Source organism: Meles meles, chromosome 5, assembly GCF_922984935.1.
Source record: "Meles meles chromosome 5, mMelMel3.1 paternal haplotype, whole genome shotgun sequence".
In the NCBI taxonomy this organism is placed as follows: Eukaryota; Metazoa; Chordata; class Mammalia; order Carnivora; family Mustelidae; genus Meles; species Meles meles.
The window spans coordinates 28,549,953-28,564,769 of record NC_060070.1 but is presented as its reverse complement, the minus strand read 5'-3'; positions in this window follow the sequence as shown (position 1 = coordinate 28,564,769).

Sequence of the window (14,817 nt, the reverse complement as noted above, 5' to 3'; positions counted from 1 at the left end):
ATTTCTCCCTAAAAAGTACTTTGTGAATAAGTTTGAGTAAATTTATCATAACAAATTCAAAACTTTAAAGATAAAACAGTAAGAGTATTGCTAATTTGTGCTGTTGGAACAAGACAACATCTTTTTTAGGTGAACATTTAATGTGAACAAGTATGCTGACAAATGTATTTCTTCCTTAAAAGTTAAATTTCATGGTAATGGATTTTTAAATAGGTGACTAATGTTTTTGACAAGCCTGAAATTTCTGGAAATGTTCTCTCACTCATTGGAACAAATGATTTAGCATGAATCTCTGGGTCATGATATTCCAAAATCTTTAGAAAAAAATCATACAGCAAGTTTTCCATCTGTTATTTTTAGATGAGGTAAGTATGGTTAGGATAAACTTAACTAGTTGTGTTCTGTGTGCTACACAATGAGTAAAATATCATTTGTGAATTTAACTCTTAAAGAATTTCAATGATTTATAAAATCTTTAACTTGTTTGAAAAATCCATTTCAAAATACAATCTGTTTATGTACACTTATGCTTTAAGAAGAAGAGCTACATAATAACCAAGTTTTAGAGAAAATAGATATTTTGCAAGTTTGAAAATGGGCTAATCATTTCAGTCACCTGAGATAACGAAACTTTACATACTAACTTTCATAAGTCTGTAATGGAAAAGTAGCAGCTGTTAACGCTTTTTAAATACAGATTACATAGATGATAGATAGACAGATACACACATATGTATATAAATAGTGGGCTACAGATTTAGGATTTATTTTGCATAGGAGGATAATAATAAACACATAAGCTTTTAATTTTTAAAATACATGATTTGGGGTCTTTTTACTGCATCAAATAAAGCAGTTTAAGCTTAGCCTTTATGTTGCCATATATAAAAGATTATGCACATATGTTTCTGTTCATCAGCTGCCTCTAAAGAACAAAGCTCTGAATTTTGCCTCTAATGCAATCAGAGAGCATTTCTATTTCTTCAAACTTTTTTGAACAATATGTTAAATTCATCAAATTAGATTTTTAAGCAAGTGAAATTTAGCACTGTCCATCTATTCTAGGGGCAGATACAGATCTCTCTCAACTTAGGATGGCGTTATATCCCAATAAACCCATCATAAGTTGAAAATGTCGTTAAGTAAAAAATGCATTTAACACACCCAACCTACCAAATATAGCTTAGCCTAGCCTACTTTAAACATGCTTAGAACAGTTACATTAGCCTATAGTTGGGAAAATCATCTAAAGTAAAGTCAACAATAAAGTGGTGAATATCTCATGTAAATCACTGAATCATGTAAGTATACTGATTACCTTCCCGATCCTGTGGCTGTCTGAAAGCTGTAACTTGCGGCCATTATACAGCATCACAACAAAGCATCATCACGCATGTCCTACTGAATTTTTAGATTTCTAATGAATGCATATTGCTATCGCACCACTGTAGAGTTGAAAAATCATTAAGTTGAACAATTGTAAATTGAGACTGTCTTCACTGAGATTTGTTGATATTAGTGATTTATTTTCATTTGACCATGGATACTTCAGAGCCATTTTGGGAATCATAACATATAGCCAACATAAAATTAATGTTTTCTCACAAGGAACCATTGAAAGAATCCCACTGCATGGGGTTTATCAAATACTGCTAAATAAATGAATAAATAGTGAGGTTTCCTTGATGTAGGTTGGGAAGGATACTGGAATGCCTATGATACCATGGAGCCAGTTCCTCAAAAGATGAAGCACATATTTTTTTGTTAGAAAATACTTAAGAGTCATGTGATTAGCTTCTATATGGTCTGCTGTCACGACCTTCAACTTTACTGACAGCCACTTCAAATTTATCAACCATTGCCACACTCAAGTTTCCTTAGCTTTACAACTAGATTTTTGGTTTAAGTTAACCAATATGACTGGTCCTTTCAATACTCATGCTTCTTTTTCATAAAATTTACATTTTCTTACATCAAACACCATGCATAATTTCATTCTATTTTTCCACTTTTTGTTTCAGGTATATTAATGGCTTCCCTTTCTTAAAAGTATATGCTCTTATGGACTACACAACAATAAACTCAGTATAACTCATCCCTTCTTCATTCAGTCCCTACTATGTACCTTTTCCTTCTCTTCTTTCTCAACTCTCCCCTTTTCCCTCTGCTCCCCACTTCTATTAGCACTACAGCATACTTGGCACCTGCCAACTACACAGGGCTGCCTAAGCACTTTACATATTTTCTTACCTTTTGGTAAACATTTTTCTCTCCATTTTAAAGATGAAGCAACTAAGATCTGGATAGTTAATTTTTTCCTTAATTAGTAAGCTCTTTGTTGTAAACTATATTTTATTCTATACTCCATATCCAACTACCAAAACTTACATAACAGTGGCTGATCTTTAGCTCTTTTCATAATTTTGTCAACAAGACAAAATTAATAGGAAGCAAGAAATATCTTAATTTTCTCAGGTTGCCATAAAAAAAACATATAAAGAGAATTCCATCTTTCTGGACTTCAATCTAATTTATGCATCACGAATTACAGAAATCCTCCCTTTAACCAATATAAACTTTTTTTCATTATTGATTCCAAACTTTACAACATATCTTCTCAGTCTTCTTCCCAAGACACCAGCCATTAAAAACATAAACAATCCTCATATCCAGAAACACCACACAAAGTTGAAACATGAATGCAAACATCCATGAGAGGAGCTTGTTTATTTTGTTGCACACTTCTTTGAAATAGATTGGTAAGTTTATGGCTTAGTATTATATCTACTTCACTGTGTAATTTTGAAAAGCATAAACTTTTAGAGAGTTCTTGCTTACCTTGGTTGAAACACTATTGAAGATTACCATAAGCATAATTTAAGGTTAAGAGAACACAAATAAAATAGTAGCTTATTCCCTTATTGGAATATCGTAAGTAAAATTCTAATTTAAAATTTATAATGTTCACTAAAATTTATCCACAAAGTACATTATGAAGCGACAGTTGGCTGTATTAAAGATAAATGTAACAGCAGCAAAATTAATATAAAAACACAAATTTGGGCTGAGGAGTCAAGATGGCGGAGAAGTAGCAGGCTGAGACTACATCAGGTAGCAGGAGATCAGCTCGATAGCTTATCTAAACATTGCAAACACCTACAAATCCAACGGGAGATCGAAGAGAAGAAGAACAGCAACTCGAGAAACAGAAAATCAACCACTTTCTGAAAGGTAGGACTGGCGGGGAAGTGAATCTAAAACGACGGGAAGATAGACCGCGGGGGGAGGGGCCGGATCCCGGCAAGCGGGGGAGGAACGGAGCACAAAATCAGAACTTTTAAAAGTCTGTTGCACTGAGGGACATTGCTCCAGAGGCTAAACCAGGGTGAAGCCCACGCGGGGCCAGTGAGGCCCCAGGTCCCGCAGGGTCACAGAAGGATCGGAGGTGTCGGAGTGTCGCAGAGCTTGCAGGTATTAGAACGGGGAAGCCGGCTGCAGAGACAGAGCCGAGGACTGAGCTCTCAGCTCGGGGTTACCTTGAACTGGTCCCGGGCTGGGTGAGCTCGGAGCACGGCTGGAGGCTGGGGATACAGGAGTGATTGGGTGCTGTCCTCTGGGGGCGCACTGAGGAGTGGGGCCCCAGGCTCTCGGCTCCTCCGGGCAGGAGACTAGGAGGAGACTAGGAGGCCGCCATTTTCATTCCCGTCCTCCGGAACTCTACGGAAAGCGTTCAGGGAACAGAAGCTCCCAAAAGCGAACCCGAGCTGATTACTTAGTCCGGCCGCCGGTAAGGGCGGTGCAATACCGCCTCGGGCAAAGACACTTGAGAGTCACTACAACAGGCCCCTCCCCCAGAAGATCCAGCCAGGACGAAGTTCATCTATCAAGGAAAGTAGGTTCAATTCCTAAGAAAGCAGCACAATTCCAGAGGAGGAGAAAGCAAAGCATGGAACTCATGGCTTTCTCCCCATGATTCTTTAGTCTTGCGGCTACTTCAATTTTTTTTTTCTTTTTCAATTTTTTTTTCTTTTTTCTTCTTCTGCTAAATTTTTTAAAACTTTTACCCTTTTCTTTTTTAATGTTTTTTGACTAGCTTATCTAAACATATATATTTTTTCTTCCTTTTTTATATTTTTTCTTTGTTTTATTTTTTAAATTTTTTTTCTTTTTTTTTCTGAACCTCTTTTTATCCCCTTTCTCCCCCCCACAATTTGGGGTCTCTTCTCATTTGGTTACAGAGCATTTTTCTGGGGTCTTTGCCACCCTTTTAGTGTTTTATTTGCTCCTTCATATCCTCTTATCTGGACAAAATGACAAGGCAGAAAAAATCACCACAAACAAAAGAACAAGAGACAGTACTGAAGGCTAGGGACCTAATCAACACAGACATTGGTAATATGTCAGATCAAGAGTTCAGAATGACGATTCTGAACATTCTAGCCGGGCTCGAAAAAGACATGGAAGATATTAGAGAAACCCTCTCTGGAGATATTAAAGCCCTTTCTGGAGAAATTAAAGAACTAAAATCTAACCAAGTTGAAATCAAAAAAGCTATTAATGAGGTGCAATCAAAAATGGAGGCTCTCACTGCTAGGATCAATGAGGCAGAAGAAAGAATTAGTGATATAGAAGACCAAATGACAGAGAATAAAGAAGCCAAACAAAAGAGGGACAAACAGCTACTGGACCATGAGGGGAGATTTCGAGAGATAAGTGACACCATAAGACGAAACAACATTAGAATAATTGGGATTCCAGAAGAAGAAGAAACAGAGAGGGGAGCAGAAGGTCTATTGGAGAGAATTATTGGAGAGAATTTCCCTAATATGGCAAAGGGAACAAGCATCAAAATCCAGGAGATGCAGAGAACCCCCCTCAAAGTCAACAAGAATAGGTCCACATCCCGTCACCTAATAGTAAAATTTACAAGTCTTAGTGACAAAGAGAAAATCCTGAAAGCAGCCCGGGAAAAGAAGTCTGTAACATACAATGGTAAGAATATTAGATTGGCAGCAGACTTATCCACAGAGACCTGGCAGGCCAGGAAGAGCTGGCATGATATATTCAGAGCACTAAACGAGAAAAACATGCAGCCAAGAATACTCTATCCAGCTAGGCTATCATTGAAAATAGAAGGAGAGATCAAAAGCTTCCAGGACAAACAAAAACTGAAAGAATTTGCAAACACCAAACCAGCTCTACAGGAAATATTGAAAGGGGTCCTCTAAGCAAAGAGAGAGCCTAAAAGTAGTAGATCAGAAACGTACAGAGACAATATACAGTAACAGTCACCTTACAGACTAATAATGGCATGAAATTCATATCTCTCAATAGTTACCCTGAATATTAATGGGCTAAATGCCCCAATCAAATGACACAGGGTATCAGAATGGATAAAAAAACTAAACCCATCAGTATGTTGCCTACAAGAAACTCATTTTAGACGCGAAGACACCTCCAGATTTAAAGTGAGGGGGTGGAAAACAATTTACCATGCTAATGGGCATCAGAAGAAAGCTAGGGTGGCAATCCTTATATCAGATCAATTAGATTTTAAGCCAAAGACTATAGTAAGAGATGAGGAAGGACACTATACCCTACTCAAAGGGTCTGTCCAACAAGAAGATCTAACAATTTTAAATATCTATGCCCCTAACGTGGGAGCAGCCAACTATATCAACCAATTAATAACAAAATCAAAGAAACACATCCATAATAATACAATAACAGTAGGGGACTTGAACACTCCCCTCACTGAAATGGACAGATCATCCAAGCCAAAGATCAACAAGGAAATAAAGGCCTTAAATGACACACTGGACCAGATGGACGTCATAGATATATTCAGAACATTTCATCCCAAAGCAACAGAATACACATTCTTCTCTAGTGCACATGGAACCTTCTCCAGAATAGATCACATCCTGGGTCACAAATCAGGTCTCAACCGGTATCAAAAGATTGGGATCATTCCCTGCATATTTTCAGACCACAATGTTCTGAAGCTAGAACTCAATCACAAGAGGAAAGCTGGAAAGAACCTTAATACATGGAGACTAAACAGCATCCTTCTAAAGAATGAATGGGTCAACCAGGAAATTAAAGAAGAACTGAAAAAATTAATGGAAACAAATTATAATGAAAACACAACGGTTCAAAATCTGTGGGACACAGCAAAGGCAGTCCTGAGAGGAAAATATATAGCAGTACAAGCCTTCCTCAAGAAACAAGAAAGGTCTCAAGTACACAACCTAACCCTACACGTAAAGGAGCTTGAGAAAGAACAAGAAAGAAACCCTAAACCCAGCAGGAGAAGAGAAATCATAAAGATCAGAGCAGAAATCAATGAAATAGAAACCAAAAAAACAATAGAAAAAATCAATGAAACTAGGAGCTGGTTCTTTGAAAGAATCAGTAAGATTGATAAACCCCTGGCCAGACTCATCAAAAAGAAAAAAGAAAGGACCCAAATAAATAAAATCATGAATGAAAGAGGAGAGATCACAACTAACACCAAAGAAATACAGACAATTATAAGAACATACTATGAGCAACTCTACGCCAACAAATTTGACAATCTGGAAGAAATGGATGCATTCCTAGAGGCATATAAACTACCACAACTGAACCAGGAAGAAACAGAAAACCTGAACAGGCCCATAACCAGTAAGGAGATTGAAGCAGTCATCAAAAATCTCCAAACAAACAAAAGCCCAGGTCCAGACGGCTTCCCAGGGGAATTCTACCAAACATTTAAAGAAGAACTCATTCCTATTCTCCTGAAACTGTTCCAAAAAATAGAAATGGAAGGAAAACTTCCAAACTGATTTTATGAGGCCAGCATCACCTTGATCCCAAAACCAGACAAGGATCCCACCAAAAAAGAGAACTACAGACCAATATCCTTGATGAACACAGACGCAAAAATTCTCACCAAAATACTAGCCAATAGGATTCAACAGTACATTAAAAAGATTATTCGCCACGACCAAGTGGGATTTATTCCAGGGCTGCAGGGTTGGTTCAACATCCGCAAATGAATCAATGTGCTAGAACACATTAATAAAAGAAAGAACAAGAACCATATGATACTCTCAATAGATGCTGAAAAAGCATTTGACAATGTACAACATCCCTTCCTGATCAAAACTCTTCAAAGTGTAGGGATAGAGGGCACATACCTCAATATTATCAAAGCCATCTATGAAAAACCCACCGCAAATATCATTCTCAATGGAGAAAAACTGAAAGCTTTTCCATTAAGGTCAGGAACACGGCAGGTGTGTCCATTATCACCACTGCTATTCAACATAGTACTAGAAGTCCTAGCCTCAGCAATCAGACAACAAAAAGAAATTAAAGGCATCCAAATTGGTAAAGAAGAAATCAAACTATCACTCTTCGCAGATGATATGATACTATATGTGGAAAACCCAAAAGAATCCACTCCAAAACTGCTAGAACTTGTCCAGGAATTCAGTAAAGTGTCAGGATATAAAATCAATGCACAGAAATCAGTTGCATTTCTGTACACCAACAACAAGACAGAAGAAAGAGAAATTAAGGAGTAATCCCATTTACAATTGTACCCAAAACTATAAGATACCTAGGAATAAACCTAACCAAAGAGGCTAAGAATCTATACACAGAAAATTATAAAGTACTCATGAAAGAAATTGAGGAAGACACAAAGAAATGGAAAAATGTTCCATGCTCCTGGATTGGAAGAATAAATATTGTGAAAATGTCCATGCTACCTAAAGCAATCTACACATTTAATGCAATCCCTATCAAAATACCATCCATTTTTTTCAAAGAAATGGAACAAATAATCCTAAAATTTATATGGAACCAGAAAAGACCTCGAATAGCCAAAGGAATATTGAAGAACAAAGCCAAAGTGGGTGGCATCACAATTCCGGACTTCAAGCTCTATTACAAAGCTGTCATCATCAAGACAGCATGGTACTGGCACAAAAACAGGCACATAGATCAATGGAACAGAATAGAGAGTCCAGAAATAGACCCTCAACTCTATGGTCAACTAATCTTCGACAAGGCAGGAAAGAATGTCCAATGGAAAAAAGACAGCCTCTTCAATAAATGGTGCTGGGAAAATTGGACAGCCACATGCAGAAAAATGAAATTGGACCACTTCCTTACACCACACACGAAAATAGACTCCAAATGGATGAAGGACCTCAATGTGAGAAAGGAATCCATCCAAATCCTTGAGGAGAATGCAGGCAGCAACCTCTTCGACCTCAGCCGTAGCAACATCTTCATAGGAACAACGGCAAAGGCAAGGGAAGCAAGGGCAAAAATGAACTATTGGGATTTCATCAAGATCAAAAGCTTTTGCACAGCAAAGGAAACAGTTAACAAAACCAAAAGACAACTGACAGAATGAGAGAAGATATTTGCAAACGACATATCAGATAAAGGGCTAGTATCCAAAATCTATAAGGAACTTAGCAAACTCCACACCCAAAGAACAAACAATCCAATCAAGAAATGGGCAGAGGACATGAACAGACATTTCTGCAAAGAAGACATCCAGATGGCCAACAGACACATGAAAAAGTGCTCCACGTCACTCGGCATCAGGGAAATACAAATCAAAACCACAATGAGATATCACCTCACACCAGTCAGAATGGCTAAAATTAACAAGTCAGGAAATGACAGATGCTGGCGAGGATGTGGAGAAAGGGGAACCCTCCTCCACTGTTGGTGGGAATGCAAGCTGGTGCAACCACTCTGGAAAACAGCATGGAGGTTCCTCAAAATGTTGAAAATAGAACTACCCTATGACCCAGCAATTGCACTACTGGGTATTTACCCTAAAGATACAAACATAGTGATCCGAAGGGGCACGTGTACCCGAATGTTTATAGCAGCAATGTCTACAATAGCCAGACTATGGAAAGAACCTAGATGTCCATCAACAGATGAATGGATAAAGAAGAAGTGGTATATATACACAATGGAATACTATGCAGCCATCAAAAGAAATGAAATCTTGCCATTTGCAACGACGTGGATGGAACTAGAGCGTATCATGCTTAGTGAAATAAGTCAATCGGAGAAAGACACCTATCATATGATCTCCCTGATATGAGGACATGGAGAAGCAACATGGGGGGTTAGGCGGATAGGAGAAGAATAAATGAAACAAGATGGGATTGGGAGGGAGACAAACCCTAAATGACTCTTAATCTCACAAAACAAACTGGGGGTTGCTGGGGGGAGGTGGGATTGGGAGAGGGGGAGGGGGCTATGGACATTGGGGAGGGGAGGCGAACCATAAGAGACTATGGACTCTGAAAAACAACCTGAGGGTTTTGAAGGGTCAGGGGTGGGAGCTTGGGGAAACAGGTGGTGGGTAATAGGGAGGGCACGTTTTGTATGGAGCACTGGGTGTTGTGCAAAAACAATGAATACTGTTACACTGAAAAAAATAAATAAAATGGGGAAGAAAAAAAAAACACAAATTTGAAGCCCATGTATTTAATACTTCCCTTTCAAAAGATTTTCATTTATTTGCATTTTCTACTATACCAATAAATATCCTAAATATCAAGTTTTTAACCAAAATAGCACATTTCTCAAATACTTCCAGTCTTTTACCATCACATTTTCTCCAAGGATCATTCACAAAGATTCTTACCATTTACCTTCATATGTTTGAAGTAGAGGTAGATAAAACTACTATCAAAGATAATTTGAAGAAATTATATCACTTTCCCAGTGTCTCAAAATGGTAGAATGAAAGTAGAAACTATTATGCTGACTTTGTAAGAAGTTGCCCTAAACTGATAAATCAATGATGGATAATTTCACAAAATTATTGCAAATTTTTGAGTGGCTCACAATTTCCCATGCCATCTTCAGTCATGTCAATACAGTTCTTTTATTTGGCTTGCAATTTAAAAATGCAAATTTTGATAAGAAATTTTCCACAAATATAGTTCTATAAGCACAATCAAAATTGTGATCAAGTGCTGATTCTGTATGTAAGCAACCATGATCCTTTTGAGGATCTTATGGATCCTCAAAAAAATTATAAAATGTATCTGCTTTATATCTATATAAAATTGTCTAGTGTAATTCATACATGTTCCTTCTCAGAGCTTAGATCAGTTACTTGGTCTTTAGTTTTTTTGGAACAGATCAAACTGAGAAAAATATGAAATAACTTATTTTTAATGATTGTATGTACTATATTTTAGTTAACAAATTTGACAATATCATTAGTTAAGACTTTCTTCATGATTCTGTCACTAAAATTAGCAGATTATAAAGATTAAATATCTTCATCTCATGCAGCCACATCTGTTTTCTTAAAAGTAAATATTTAGTGATAGAATTGACACAGAAAATGTTTAGAATATCCCAAATTTTCCTTTCAAAGCTTTAAGATGGTTACATAAATGTTTCAAGGATTAATTTTCTAGACTTTTAACCAAGAAGCTCTAATCATATTAATATAGTGGCCAATTAGATTATGTTAATATGTAAAGCAGGCCAGTACGTTGCAGGGATGTGGCAAAAGTTGACAAAAAAGTGTATATACCATGAAGACCAATCAAGAGTATTTCAGGGCCTATTGGCCACTAGCTTATTGCTTCTATTAAAGACAGTCTGAAAGCAAAAACAGCACTCACTTATGTTGCCTTATCTAGTTTAAAAAGGCCTTTAGTGACATCAGGAAAGTAACCTTATATTATTCAACCAGGTTCAAATTGCTTAACCAGACACATACACACCAATAAACTTTAGGCAGACTTCTAAAACTAAAAGTGGCTTGAACCACATAATTTTATTCTTTCCATGACAAAAATCCAGAAAATGGTAAATCTGGGGTTAACTCAGATGCTCACCAATGTCAGGGACATAGATCAGCTGCTCTGCACAACTCCTGATTTCCCCAATATTTGCAAGAATGATGTCACTACAACAAGCAGTACCTTTTCCAAAGTAAGAGGGAAAAGGGGGGAAATTTCTTTAAATCTCTTATCAGTTTCCTAGCATATTACCCTGACTTCTCAATAAACTGAACTGGATCAATGTCCAATTCTAAAGTACTCTCTAAAAGAGAAGAAAGAGATTTCTATGGTTGACTTAAGGACAAAAAAAAAAAAAAATCCTACTTTGTGGTGGTACCCATCTTTCCTTAGCACACCCATGTCAATTCCTTATCAAAAGTGGGTTCTACTAGCAAGAAAATAGGAGGATATCTCTGTTGGAGCCAAAGTAAGAGAACCAGTTTGTCCCTCAAGATGCATGTTTAATTTACAAGCTTTTTTCCTACAAATTTCTTCAGTATTTCCCCCTATTTTTATGTAAACTACATCTCCTGGTGAACAGTTCTTCCAAAACCTCTCTATTCTACACCATTTTACATGATAGTAAAATAACTGATACTGTGATCTGTTCACATTTTTCACATTTTCTCTTATTAGCATAGTTGGTGGTTTTACATGTAAACCTTATGAGTTACTTCAAAAAGAAAGCTAAATTTGCAATTTTTCATCATTAAACCTTAGGAATTATAACTATGTAAAAATCACATTGTACTTGCATTGGTAGCACTGAGATGGAAGATTTAATAAAGATATAAGTGATAGTTTCTATAATATAACTCCACATTGTGAGCTATTGATCATTACCCAAGTTTATGGCATATTATGTTTTTTACTTCAAAGGAAAGTGTATCAAGTTAAAAAAATGCCAGTTTATGAGTGTGTAAAGAGTGTAACAAGAGCATTATTTGAATTAAAAAGATACTGATGATTGATGATTATTTTGAAGAAATTAATTTTTGATAAAATATACTTATGTTCTCCATTTTTTCTTCAACCTTAAGTCATGCTTAGGGAATGTGCAGATTGACACGCTTTGTAGATCAAATGACGTGTACTGACAAAATAGCAAGGAGATAAACATATCACAGCCCAGAAACTATTGAGATTTATAAAAATCATATTCATATTTAAGATGAGGAGGAGCTATTTCATAGAGGTACATGTCTCTAAGAATGGGATTAACCATTAATATTGAAGGAAGACAGAAAGGAAGTATACCAATTCAGGGAAAGTCAAAAGGTTGATTCTAATGAAAGGGTAACTATTAGGTAAGAATTAATCACTTGCTTTGTAAGGATGTGCACTTCAAGCAAAGAAAAAATCTAGTACTCAGTATTATTCTAACTTATGACATTTCTCAGTTGAGTTTAATGGAAGTTCTTTTTTGTTATAAAAACACTCCAATTGTACAAAGTAATTTACTAATAGAAGAAAATTCAAATGAGAAAAATTTAGTTTGGGGGCAATATATTTAACTAAGAAAGCAAAAATATGCATAGTTGATAGAAATGGAGATAGAGATAAAGAATTATTTTGGAAAAGTATGATTCTACCTCTTCCCTGAAAAACTCAAGTACCACTTGCTATAATATTATATAACACTTTTACATATCTGGTAAATTGACATAGGTAGTATATACGCATTATTAGAGTAAGATATATATGATCCAGTATGAAAACAGACTCTTGTGTACAAAAATGTAGTTGTCAAGAGTGGGTTAAAGGTCTAGACAAACTAGTAGGGAGATTCTCCATATTGAAAACACACAGAAATTAATGTGTTTTTTTTTAAGTAATTCAAGTAATTTTTTAAGTAATTCAAGTAATTTTTTAAGTAATTCAGTACTCAGTGTACTCAGAATTTTAAGTAATTCAGTACTCAGTGTAACTATTAGGTACCATGGGATTGAGAGAAGAGAGCATGCATAAACTTCTATTTCATGTGCCTTTACCTTAAGAAAAAATAACACACATATGGGAAGTTGAACAATTAATGATAGCATAGAATTAAGTATAAAATAAATGGCTTATATATTAATTTTCATAGAATCAAAGTATTTCCCAACTAATCTATAGAATACTCACTAGCCTTTTACTACACTGAAAAAATTGCTGGATATCAAACACAACTGTGAAATTTGCCATCTTACACTTCATTCTTAAAGCTCATAGCTCAAATTAACATGCTATATTTCTCAATCTCAAAACTCATATATTAACCAAGCCTGTTCATTTTAACAGAATATTTTCCAAATTGAGTTGATCATGGAACACCTAACATCTGTAAACATGTTGGATAAATGCTTTTTTATTTCCTACACATTTTAGGAGATGCCCCTAGAGATGCTGAGAAGAGAAAGAGAACTCTTTCAGATTAGTTTTAGTTGAGCATCACTGTGGAAATGGAAATTCAGCTGAGTGTTGAGGAGGCAAGGATTTTTGTTTGTTCACATAAAGTATAGGTAAATTAGGGGAACATTACAGGCAAAAAAGAAAGCTAAAATTTCGATCTGGAGTTTCAAAGGCACCTCAAAGCTCACTGCAATAATGAAATCACTCTTCAGATTCCAGTCCTCTCCATGGACGCTTCTAGCAGCTGGGGAATCTACTTTGTTCTGCAAGCATATTGAGTTTATTGTTATTCATCTGCAATCAAAAACGAAAGGGACCTAACTTTTGGCCCTTTGACAGAACTCTTGTGTTCCTTCACTATAATATTAAGTCTTTGGATTTGGAAATCAAATCTGCTCAAAATTTTTAAATAGCTTTCAATTATCACATTTTTTATACTTTCACCTATCTTCCCTGTCATAGTCTTTGGTGTTTTGACTATCTGGTAAGTACAATGGGGTGGACTATTCTGGAGGAATCCAAAATCTAATCTTCAGAAATATATTACTGTATCAAGTAAAAGGAACCCATATAAGCTATATTTTAATTCTCTAACCTTCATACATTGGTAACAGTGCATGAAATATCGGGCTGTTTATCAAGACGAAGAATATAAATGAGGATGTCAGGATGCTTCCTAAACTGGAATAGTGAAGACAAAACAGAAACAGATGTGACCCACTGTTACCAACTTAAAAAGAGAATCATGAAACAGTCATCCAGTATCTTAGACTGTCATTCAGACCAAAGGTAAGTGATAGACATACCTACTCCTATTTCATTTCTTGTTGTAATTTACAGATCCTCTCACTAGGCAACAATACAGGCATAGTAGTCTGAGACTTATGGATGGTGATAACCTATGGCCATGGTGATCATGAAGCAGCGCCTTCTAAATTATTTGGATATAAGAATTAATGTTCAATTATTTGCGGCAAATCATATGCCAGAATCACTGCCTCCTACGAATTTATTTAGTCATAAATCAACAGATCAATTTAGAGATGATAAATTCACCTGAAGTACAGGAAGGAAATGTTTCCAAATCAAGTGAACTAAAGGCCTTGATACAAAGTAATCCAGTTGGTGTGAAAAAATATATTTTATGAGTATTTAGAGAAACTTGGACATGATAGGATTATCTTATTACTGATAAATGGAGGGTTTAATTTTCATATTGACTATTTTTTAGGATATTAACCTTGCTGTTCAGGATCTGACAAAGATGACAATATCCATAGCCACCATGATCCATTATTACTGAAGGGTGGGTGACAGCTAAGATAGGAGATAACTTTGTGGAGTCCAAATCAAGTTTGTTTTTGTTTTTTTTTTTTAAGATTTTATTTATTTATTTGACAGATAGATCACAAGTAGGGAGAGAGGCAGGCATAGAGAGAGAGGAGGAAGCAGGCTCCCTGCCAAGCAGAGAGCCCGATGTGGGGCTCGATCCCAGGACCCCGGGACCATGACCTGAGCCGAAGGCAGAGGTTTTAACCCACTGAGCCACCCAGGTGCCCCCCAAATCAAGTTTTTAACCCAAGATCATATTTCAAAC